The following is a 12,799-nucleotide window of genomic DNA, read 5'->3' on the forward strand; positions in this document are numbered from 1 at the left end:
TATATAAGGATTAATAATAAATAGTGCCTAACCAAAAGAAAAATGGGTGAAAAATGGGCAAAAAACGTGGCAGAACAATACAGGGAAAAGGAAGACAAGTGACCGACAAAGACAAAAATGTCTTCCTTGCTGCTAATCAAAGGAATTCAAATTAAAACAATAGGGAAATAACATGTTTTACCTAATTTTGCAACGATTTAAAAAATACTAATGGTATTGTTGGCAAGGGCAAGGTGACACAAGTACTTATATGTTTCTGGTGAGAATATAAATTGTTTCAGGCTTCCTGGAAGACAATAAATCAATATATATCCAAAGTTTTAAATATATTTTCCACATCTACCTAGTAGTTCTATTTTTAGTAAATCATTTCAAAGAAATAATCAAATATATATGTATATAGAGAGCTATGTAAATTGCTTACTGTAGTAATTATTTTTAAAATTTATTATGAAGTATTTAAAAGATACAAAGGCATAGATGAATGCAGTGAACATCCATGTACCCAGCATCTAGTCTTCATCTGCTGGTGAGGAGATCAGTCATTATCAATAGAGTTGAAACCCTCTGTGCGTCCTTCTCCCCATGCCTTCACCCTCCCTCACCTCCAGAGGTAAACGTGGTATTTATAATTATGATGCCACATTATTCCATTACAAAATTCCTATATAGCCAAACTTGAGGGAATTGATAAATAAATTATGACACCTTGAAGTGGTGAAATATTATATGTTAAAATAGTGAATAAAATTTTATTTTCATTATTATACAAATAATATATACACATTATTAAATATTTAGAAAAGTAAGTTCAAAATTAAACAAAACTCATTTGTGAACTTTTTAATGATGGCCATTCTGATTCATGTGACGCAATACCTCACTGTAATTTTGATATGCATTTCTCTGATGATTAGTGATACTGAGTATCTTTTCATGTGGCTATTGGCAAATATACGTCTTCACTAGAGAAATGTCTATTTAGGTCGTCTGCCCATTTTTGGATTGGGTTGTTTGTTTTAGAATATTCTTTTAAAAATAACTGCTGTATGGTATTTCATTATATAGATGAGTTTTTACTCTTTTGGGGTATTTTTGTATTATTCCAGTTTTTCCTTATTATAAATAAAACTGCAGTAAATGTATTTGTTCCAAAATCTTTGCTATACAACTGTTATTTAATAGGTAAATTCCTAGGAGTGGAATTTTTTAGTTTAAAATTCTAAACAAATACAACCGTTCTTTAGGAGAATAGTAACATGATGTATTGTTAAGTAAAAAAGTAGACTACAAAATAATTTATGCAGTATGTTTGCAAATGTTAAAAGATGTATGCAAAGTGAAGATGCTGAAAGGAAATACAGTATATCAAAATGTTAACAAGGTATCTCTGGGCAGATGGATAATGACTTATTTTTATTTGCTTCTTCATGTTTTTCTATGTTGTCTAGCTTTTCTTCAGTAAGCATATATTACCTTATTGATCAGAAACAAAGTAAGGGTTTTTAAAATAATTGAATAAATATTAAACAATTACACAAATACAAGGTCCGGGGAATAAAGCTTCACAACAGTCCTTGCGAGAAAGACCTGGGGTTCTTAGTGAACCACAAGCTCAAAGTCAACAAGATGTTAAAGCTGTTTAACAATAAAGTGCCCTATTACATTGTCTAGAAGAGAGCAAAATAATAGTCCTTCCACAGCCTAAGTCTGTGGGACTACAAATGCCACACTGTATTCTGTAGAGATGATATGGGGTGTTCACATAAGTGGCACTAGGTTGTTAAAAGGGGTCGGTAGCTGGTACAAATTACTGGGCCCAACCATCCAGAAAGGCACCAGGGGCTGATTATATTGTATACCAACACAAATCCCCGTTGCTGGGGATGCCTGAAAACAACTTTTTTTTTCATTAGGGTTGAAACCCCCTTCCTGGCAGCTTTCTGTTTTAAGAGTGAAAGTAACTAGAAGTCTGAACCATGGTGTTGAAGGAAGAATGGTAAACTTAAGCTGAACCAAGGCCAGCATTTAACTCCAGAGGAATACAGTCTGGGGAAGGGGGCATTCAGACTTTCAAGGGGATGATTAGAGAGAGGCAAGTGACTGCACAGTGATTGTAGCTGACATGCTATTTTTGGAACAGGCATTGGGAGAGGGCTTAGCCTCTGGCAAGAGCAGGTGAGGTTTTCAGGGACTGGCAGGAGTCCAGACCTGCAGACACACTATGGAATACAGTAAGGTCTGCATTCCACAAAAATGCCCAGGAACCATCCTGGAGTCATTGTCACAACTAAGACGCTAAGAAGTGTAAAATGTCTGTATTTTTCTACTAAATTAAAATTTTATCTTGACTCACCATTTCTACTTAGTGGCAAAAAAAAATTTTACTCTGGTTAATCTTTGTTTTCTTGATCACTTCTATATGTGTGTGTGTGTGTGTGTGTGTGTGTGTGTGTGTGTGTGTGTGTGTGTGTATGTGTATTATTCATTTTGGGTTTATTCTCAGACACTCTGGGGTTCTGTTTCTCTCCCATGACCCATGGTGAGGACTGCCTGATTCTGTCCAGCACTTCTTTCTGGGAGATTCTTGCCCTGTTAGCAGTCTCATGGTTGACACTCATGCCAGAGTCTGTGGTCATAAATGCCCCCTGAATTCCTTAACCCTTGTTCTGTCTGGTGATGAATTACTCAGCTCTGATCACCTGTATCCTAAGTCAGACCCCTGGCCAAATTCCCCAGGAAGAACCTCATCTGTGATGTCAGCTCCCAGCTGGGTCCTGGTTCGCTCACCTCTTTGTCTACCCTGGGTGGGCTCTAGTAAGTCAACAAGTCTTCCTTTACAGCAATAGTGGTCCCTTTGCTGTCTACTTCTTATAGAATAAAACAGCATAGACATTTTATGTTATACTGGGCAAAATCACAAAATCTAATTTCCTCTCTTGATTTCAGAAAGGTCAGTGACATAATTGCACAGAAAGTTTGATAAAAATAAAATGTATTCATCAGTTTCTGTGGAAGTGACTTAAATTATTTCAAAGCAAAAGGAAAGGTAGAATGTAAAATTGGGACATTCTTCTGTTACGGTTATCGTGAAAGAGAAAATCCAGAAATAAAAAGTGAAGCCACTTCAAGAGTGGCAAATAGCAAATGCTTTAAGGCGCAAACTATGGGAACAGATGGGCAAACGAAAGACTTACCAAGTGTATTAACTTTTCAAATAAGCTAACTGAATTACTGGCAGATGTGATTTGTGTCGCATTAGAAGAGGGTGAGCTGACCAGGAGCGTACCTCAAAGAATGGTGACAGTTATTTCAATAGACTAAGAAAGATCTGGCACAAAAAAATATGAAATTGATACTACTACTTATGAATTTCACTGAATTCAGTGGCATTTGTTGACAGTATTAGAGAGTCTAAAATTGTACCTGCCCACAGTAGAGGCTTACCTAATATTTGTTGAATGAACACAGTGGGGCTAGTTTAAACTACAAGTGTTCCAAATGAAACTTACAAAAAAAAGTCCCCTCTTACACATGTTAAACAAGATCAATTAAATAAGATCTTTCTTTGAAAGGAAACCTTTTTTTTTTTTTTTTTTTTTTTTTTTTCGCTTTTAGGAGTTTCTCAGGTCTTATTTGCAAGGCTGGTCCTCAGCTAGGATTCACTCACTGGCCAAACCTGATGCTTACGATGTTGGGGTCTGTTCTGATTGGCTGATGTCCCTGCAGTACTGGCAGTTTACTCCTCTACTGTGACTGGCATCTCTGTATATCAGTCAAAAGAGCACTTTGATGCAGAGGCACAGTGGATCAATGGGGAGGGGATGGATGTTGAATTGATGGTGCTGGAAAAGCTGCCTAACTATTTGGGGGAAACAAATCATATTCTCACCTCACAGCACAGTAAATTAAAGAAGCAATAAAGAATTAAATGTTGAAAAAAAACCATTATAAAAATAGAAGTAGAAAAAATAGGTGGTGATCTGATTTTCTGTAGAGCAACAGAAAACAAAGGAAGCACTCATCAAGAAATGCTTGATACGTTGTGTCTAAGTGAAAAATTTAAATTTTGCATATCACAAAACATGGACCAAATTAAAAGGCAAAGAGTAAAATGGGGAAGAAACCATTTGCCACAGTTACAAAAAAAGACCAATATAAAGGGTTTATATAAACAGATTATAAAAGCATTAAGGCCTCAATAGAAAAATGGGCAAAGGACATAAACAGGTAATTTACAAAAGAGGCAATGGCTAGTGAACATCTGAAAAAGCTGTTTAATGACAGTAATCCCAAATAAGTAAAAATAAAACAACAAAAGTTTTTTTGTTAACCTATCAAATTAGAATAGATTTTCTTTCTTTTTTTTGGGCAATGATATTAGTCATTACTAGGGACATTAGGAGAAAGCAGCATTCTCCATATATTGCTGTTAAGACTGAAAATTGCTGCCACTACTCTTAAAAATCAATTTGATCATGTATTTTAAGAGCCTTAAAAAAGATTTATATATATGGATCTAGTAGTTCTAATTATAGAAGTCTATCCTACAAAATAATCTTCAACTCAAAGATTTATGCACACAGATTTCCATTTTAGCATAATTTACAATAGCAAAACCCAGAATCTACAAACATTCAACAAGAGAAGTATGCTACGCTGGTATGATGCAAAATCGGCCCTCGTTTAAAATGAAGTAACAAAGGATTTTTAGTGACATGGGGGAAAATAAGTAGAGAAAGCAGAATGCAAAATTTTATACACGATAGGGTCAAGCCGAGGTTAAAAAAAAAAAAAGAAAGTTAAAAAGACTGGAAGGAAAAGACCCAAATATATCAACAGTGGTTAACTCTTTTTGGTGGGAATGAAGGCGTTCATGTTTTCTTATTTATAGTTTATTCCCTCATTTTATTCTTATGCTAGGTTGTCTATAATGGGCATGTGTTACTTTCTTAATCAGAAAAGAAATCATTATTTTGAAAGAAAATGTCTAGAATTAATCTAGATTTTAACCTGGCAGAAAACATCAGAGGACACCATAGTAATACATTGTTTTGTCATGTTTTTTAAAGCAGAATTTCACAGTTCTACTCAAACACAAGCCCTAAAGTAATAACTTTTTTTTTTTGGCAGAGCATAAATAAATAATAACTAGGCAAAATAGTGTGTATTTTGTTTTTTTAAAAAAATTTTAAAATATCTCTATTAAAAAAAATTGAAGAATGAAATTTCCTTAGCAGCTCAAGGTTTAAGTAAGAACCAAGCATTTTTGTCTTATGCCATCATTACTAACTAGTTTAAAAATTATACTGTGGCATTTTGTTTCAGCCTTCATTTCTTGCAGTTTTGAAAGTATTGTTGGATCGCAAGACCAAGACGTACGATGTGGCAATAACTTGCTCCAAGCTTTCAGTAATCATTCTCCTCCACCTCCTCAGATCTTCATGGCTTGCTTTTAGAGTTATCTGTCTTCTTCCCAGAGTCTCAGGATACTCACACCCAAGTGAGAACCCATGCCTATCCCCCAGCTAGAGCCAGCCCCAGGCAAAACTGTCGAGAACTGAAGTTAGTGGCTCTTCTGTTCTCTAGCCCCATGTCTGGTGCCTTTCCACTCTCTCAAAATCTGCTTTCACATGCTTTATTCACACTGAACTACACTAACACTTTTGAGCATCTTCTATACACCAGGCTTCTGTTAAAGGCTTTCACTCACAATCACCTTGCAAGGGGTTATTTGCCTCATTTAACAGATGAGGATGCTGAAGCCCAGAGAGGTTAAGAAAGTTGCGTGTGGTCACACAGCTAGTCACATCCTTAGTTGTCTGATTTAAGAGCTGTGCTTATTCTCAATTGGTAGGGCCAGAACTTTGGACCATCAGGACCCTTTCCCAAGCCTTTAAATTCAATCATACAATCTATTTCCCAACTAAAATTCAAATTGTTCTCAAATTGGAAAGAGTCTAAATCTTTTCAGTTTTCTCCTCAAATAATAGAAACTTCCTGAAGAATAAGGACATGGGCCTAATTACAGCTAGTAGTTCTATTAGTCGAAAAGAATGTTGCTAAATGAATTTGGGCACCATTCAGTTTTCTCAAATTGTCACACCTTTCCTGAAGCTGCATAATAGGTGACAAGAAAATTCTCGGGCTTGTCTTTCTTAGCATCATTTCCCCCCACTAATCTAAAAATCCTTCCAGCAGGTAATTAATTTCCCATTTTCCCTCTGTAACAAATCAACATTTAAAAACACTAATTCTCAAGGAATTCTTCTTTACCCCTTAATCAATTCTTATTCTTCTCCTAACTTGCTATAGGCCCTCAGGCAACTTACTCTGGGCCTCTGAGCTGCAGGTTTCTCCTCTGTAAAAGGAGGATTGGATTAAAACTGGTACAGCCTAAAGTTGTGGAAAGAATTAAATGAGATAATGCAAGTGAAGTTTCACCTTATTTCACTCCTACCTCTGATTCTTATTGGTATTGTCTCTATGTAAAGGTCACTATGTCCTCCTAAAGTTTTTCTTGACCTTTTTTTTTTTTTTTCTCTAGAACATTAAATTCCTATTTCTTAACTCTTTTCCAAAAGACCTTATTTTCCAATCATGTACTTACTGCAACTTCGTCATTCCATATTACGTTAAAAACAAGACCTTAACGGGGTTTGGATAAAGCCTTAAACAAATTTCTTTTCCATCTCCATTTCCACTTAGTCCTTCTTCTCTCAAAAACCTCTCCCTCCAAACAACCACCACCAAAAAACCCAGAGGGACAGGGAAACAAGGCCCTCAGAGTTGTCAGTTAAATAATTTTCATTTGGTGGTCAAAGAAAAAATGTTTGCCAAGAGGGTAGCTTTAAAGTAAGAAAAATAATTAAATTAAAGAAAGGATGATTTTCCTAACCAACTTGAAATTCATCCTCCAGCAGCAGCAGCGGTTGGAGTCCGTTCTCTGCTCAAGGGCGAGGTGCTCCGGGGCCTTTAACACCTGGCGGGGGCTCTTGTGAAAACCTGGCCAACCTCAGACACCCGAGATCACAGAAATGTTTATGGTGAATATAATGCAATGAGCTGGGAGAACGAAATAGTTCCCACCAAGTAATGCTTAATGGAAATGCTTTTGCTGACTTGATCATAAGGAATTCTTGCTGGTGGTTAAAACCAAGGAACTAGGGACCTAAAATCCTACAGCTGGAAGAGGGCTGAAGCACCCACTTCAGCTTAAGGAATACAAATCTTGTGTTCAGAAAACTTCCCACCCTCTCCCGTTAATGCATCCACTGATTAGAAAATGCCAGGGTCCTGGAAGTTTCTGATGACGGATAATCCTTTTTGTTTTTTTCCCCCTCCTTCAGGGCTCCAGACAGTTGGTGCTTAATTGTCTACAATTTAAAGTTTTACATATCTTCCTTGGGCTGTCATACGTCCACCTAGCCCGCCCGGGACACCTCCCTAAATAATCTCTTGAGTAGAGAGTAATGATCTTCTCCTAGGAGACTTCTCCGGGAAAGGAACTGCGCGGGGCCGTTCAAATTCCGAGGCTCAGATTTCGTTCCTGGCAGGTCAGATGGTGCGGCCGGCGGGCCCGAGGGACACGCACAGCTGTCCCTGCAAGAGGCGCGGAGCACAGGTGCTCGGCCTCCCGCCACCGAAGTCGCAGGGAGACACTGCCGCACTGACATGTGAGTCGCAGGCAGTTTAACCTCGGATGCTCGACCCCGGTGGGGGGAAAAGAAGTCCGAACCACGCACAGGACGACTGTGCGGATTACAGCCCCCGTCCCTCGGCCACCCGCTTTCCGTTCACGCCAACGCAGAGCCTTGGATTTTCAAGTCGCGGTCCGAGTCTCCGCGGGCCGCATCTTCACCGTCGCTCGGCGCGGTCTGGACGGGCCCGGCGGCCGGGGCTGAGCTTGCCCCGCGGTCGGGGGGGCGTCCCTGTCCCCACGCGGGCGGCGGTGACCCCAGGCCCTCGGTCTGCGGTGGGCGTGCCCCCCGTGCAGCCCCGCGCGCCCCTGGGGCGCCGCTGTCTCTGTCGCCGGCCAAGCGCCACGCGACCTTCCCGCAAGTCGGGCTCGGGGCGCGCTCCTCGCGGTCGCTGCGCTGCCGCGGGCGCCCCGCAGCCCCGCCCGGCTCCGCCCGGGCGCCGAGCTGCAGCTGCCTCGCCCGGCCTTGTCGCCGATCGTGCCGCAGCGCGACACGCGGGACCCAAAAGGCGCCGTCTCCTCGGATGGCCCCGCGGTCTCCTACCCGGGAGACATGCACATTTGATGGGATCTTTTATCAGTCCCAGCGTTTCCCCCAGGTGTTTAGCGACCTCATTTTAAATTATTACACCCTCTTAAGATTCATTCATCTCTTTCCTCTTCAGGGTTGTGGGTCGTTCAAAGTTTAGACTTGGAATATTGAAAAAAAAATTATCTACAGTTTTCTAAGAGGGCATCGGTGGGGACGGGGAACTGGATACAGGGGGGTTTTAACTTAGAGACAAAAATCATTTCACTGCGCGACCCAGGCTCTCAATGTTCCTCTCTGAACCTCAACTACTTCGCCTATAAAGTAGCATGGAAAACAGTTTTATCTCACCTGCCTTAAAGTAGAGGGTTGGTCAGATGACCTCATGAAGGATTTTCCAGGGTTAGGAACCCTAATGATTTGGTGATCTGTAGATTTGAAATTTAGGATTAGAAATACACCATTTCTTTAAAATAGTGAGTAGAGAGCATTTTCTGTGCATCAAGTATCAGAAGCAGGGGGTCCTTTTCTCTCCCTGTCACCGGATGGGGCAGGCTAAGGCTCTCCACACTCTGCATGTCAGTGTCACCAACACAAAACTGGAGAGTCAGACACGCGGATCATCTAGCCCTTCAGGATTCTTTGTGTCCATTGCTTCTCTCCACTCATATTGATAACACGACCGTTAATTATATATTTTGAATTTCTCCTTTCTGTCTCAAATTTTCAATCCTGGAGAAAGAGAGAGAGAGAGGAAGAAGAAAAAAGCGACTAGCTCTCTTCTTTAAAATACCAAAAAAAAAAAAAAAAAAAAAAATCAATTCCCATTGATCAATGTGGAAAACCAAAGACCCAAATCCTCCATTACCCTCCACTGTGATTAAAATTGAAGTGTCCTGAAAAATGTCACTTCAGATTGCAAGGAAGCAGAATCTCCCTCCATCTCTTTCTCTCTGTCTCCCCCTCACTCTCCCTTTGTCTCTTTCTGTCTCTGTCTCTGTCTGTCTCTCTTTATTTATTTATTTCTGGGACGACACAGGGGCAGCTTGGGAATATGCCCTTACGTTTTTTGATTCAGGAGTTTTAAGAGGCCATATCTCAAAGCCAGCTGAGTTGACTGAATGCTGACTTTAGGTGTGCCCAGGAATCTGGTGCAGAGCCTTCCAAAAGAATCTAGAATATTTTTGCAGAATAAATTGCCTGTGTGTTTACATTACTGAATTATTTCATATATGTTGTTTTGACCCACCCTTTCCCTGGGTTTCAAAAGCCAACCTTCTGTGAGAGGGGGAGAAAAAGAAGGAAGATGTGTGAGCTCCCCCTGGTGCTTTCCTGTGTTCAGACGGGTTGAAAAGAATTGCAAGGAAACATGTCTACACAAGCAGAAGGAAAAATACGTTATCTGGATTATTTCTTGTTAAAAAGCCCCTTCCCTGCTGATGGACAGAAGATTTCAGATCAAGGTCTCCAGGCTTGGATTCTCTTGGATTCGTTATGTCACCTTGTCAGTGTAGACCTGGCTTTATCAGCCAGTGTCATTTCTGCAAGAGCTGGAGGAGGAATCCATGCCTTGTCAGAGAACATGTTTACAAGCAAAATTTTAATGACTGTTTAAATACTCAGAATCAGAGATCTCTGTGGGTTCTGGTAAAGACTGTGGGGGAAATTCCACACAGTCTGCCAGATAATTTCAACAACAACAGTGGCCTTCAACAACTTGTCAACATCTATTTAGTTAGTCCTGCTTTTGGTCCACACAGTGGGGAATATAAAAGATACATGAACATAATCCCTGCTGAGATCTGGTCAAATCAGGACGGGACAAACTCCAGTGTTCATGGTAATAGATGGGACAATATTATCATGATTCTTTCACCTCGTAAGGAAAGGTTCCGCTTTGGGTTCATTTGGTTTTCTATGTGTGATTCTGGCTGAGTGGCGATCTTGTAAAGCCAAAATTGAAGATACCTGCTCTTCTGATGGTTCCTAGGATGCTCCTCCACTCCAAACTTAATCTCGGAGCAGTGAAGCCCACTCAGAAGACCGCAGCCAGTTTCAATGGTGCCTGTTCACGATCTCAAATTCCTTCAGCTCTCTGGTTTTTATTTCTCCCTGACACCCAATGCTCACTCTCCTTGCTCTCTTTGCAGGACCATTCCCCTTTCCTCTTCCACCCGCCGTCCCCTGTCTGCACTGAACTATGTCTGGGTGAGGCTCACTTCTTCCCTGACAATTCTCACTTGCACAGATTTCTCCCTTTCTAACTCTTTTTGTACCTATTGTTTGCCCCCCACAATGAGCTCTTCTTAGAGAGAGCCCCAAACCCTGATTCACAAAACCTGTGTGTGTATGTTACCGCTGGGTTGGACTTGGAAGCACTGGGGAGAATGGGTAATGGCTTTAAAAAGGGTAATGACTTTTGTTTCTTCTGTATCTTTGCACTACCAGAGTGTGCTGATATCTTTAAGGAGAGCGCTGCTAAATGAGTAAATTGAAATAATAATCCTGAGGGATTTTTTTAATCTCAAAAATTTTTTAAGTCCCATGTCTCTTAAATGAAAAATGGTCAAATTAAGGAGCCATTTCCAGGAATTTAATTTATGTATTAGTTGTGCTTTGCTTCCACCTCAAAGGGATTTAAGGTGGGCTTAAAATATTAGGAAAACTAGACAAGATTATTAATTCTGTCCCTGCCAGCTCTAAAATTGCATAGTTCTAGATCCCGATTTAAACAATAGAGAGATTTATTTTTAAAGGTAAAAGGCTTGCTTTAGACTCTCTCATTATCATGTTAAGAAGAAAATCACAGATAAAAAATTTCAGAAATATTTTCCCGTCTTCTTTGCCTAGCACACACACACACACACACACACACACACACACACACACACTCACACTAGAACTGTACTGGCAGTGAACATGGGTTGTTTAAAGTATAGCTATTTAACTGTCATATAAAGTGAAATCTATATTTTCTCTCCCTATATGACTATATATTTAACATCTCTATGCATATGTGTGTGCATACATATGTATATGTTATATACACACACTCCACGTTATTATTTCAAAGGGGATTTTGCTCCTTCTGGCTACCAGCAATAACTAGTCAATATTTACACTCTTGAATATCGATGATGTCGTGCATACACAGGAAAGCTGTGGAAAACATCTCCATTTTCAAACAGAGTTTTAATTATTTGTCAAGACTTCAATTGTTCACCATCTAATGTCACGGATTGGACCTCACAGTATGAAGTGTACTGTCCAGAACCCCCACAGTATTATAAATAGGCTTCTAAAGCCGGGTTGATTGATGTTTGGCATAAAACGCTATTCCTCTGAGCACATATATTCCTTCTGTTCACCATTTTCATAGAAAAATACCAGGGCTGATTTTTTATTCAAATCTCCAATTTATGCAGGGTTTAAACTACTAAATACTTAAAGCCTTTTTGCAGATCTTTTTTCCCTTTTCCATTAGGTAGGTAACTAAATCTTTTGCTTCACCACAAATAAGAACTGGAGATTTAGCAGATTCCTCTGGGGGAGAGAAAGAGTTTATTAATTATATTGAGAATCAAATAATATGCTTCTTTGACACTAATGTTCCATCTTTCTCCACCCCAAGTATCCTATGGGACAATTTTAAAGCCTTTATCAGGGTCTAGATTAGTGCATTTATGGTTCCTTAGAAGAAGGAATTTAATGAATGGCATTCTGAGTTGAAGAGAGAATTTGAGATGTTTTAAGATTTAAGCTGCAACAGTGAAATGATTTTTTTTCAAAGTATGTCCCAGGGATCGTAATATAAAATATCAAAAAAAGCACAATAATGTCCATTTTCATGAGTTTTAATAAATTGCTAATACTGATGAAATGTAAATTTTTCCTTCATGACCCTTATCTGTATTTGACAGAGTCCTACAGAAAACTTTAAGTACCTGTTTAATGCAATTTACAAGACATTGCAGAGATTCCCAGCAATCGAGAATGATGAGTGATCCTGAAAATGTTTATTTTGACAATATTAAACCAAGTGCTCTACCCGGCTTGAGCTGGTTTTTGCTAGAGTCTGTACTGGCAGCTTTATCAAGAGTGTGCTTTTACATTATAGTCTCTTTATTAGGAACAAATTCTACTTGAATATAATTCTACTTTTACCCGATGGTTAGCAAAATAGTTAATATTTACTGAGTGCCTATTATATACCAGACCCTGCTCTAGGCACATCCCATGTTTTATTGCTCTGGGCTTTTCTGGCTGCTATGTAAAGGAAGATATGTTATTATCGCGCTTTTAAAGGATGAGAAAGTTGAGGCATAGAGTTAAAAGTGACTTTCCCAAAGTTTCCTGCTGTCTTAATCGCTTTGGGCTGCTATAACAAAATACTGTAGACTGGATGGCTTGTAAACAACAGAAGTTTATTTCTAACAGTTCTGGAGGCTGGGAAGTCCACGATCAAGGCGCCGGCAGACTCAGTGTCTGGTGAGAGCCCACATTCTGGTTCATGGACAGCTCTTGCTGTCTGTAACCCCACGTGGCGGAGCGGGCAAGGGAGCTAGTCTCAG

Source organism: Camelus ferus, chromosome 30 (assembly GCF_009834535.1).
Source record: "Camelus ferus isolate YT-003-E chromosome 30, BCGSAC_Cfer_1.0, whole genome shotgun sequence".
Taxonomy (NCBI): Eukaryota; Metazoa; Chordata; class Mammalia; order Artiodactyla; family Camelidae; genus Camelus; species Camelus ferus.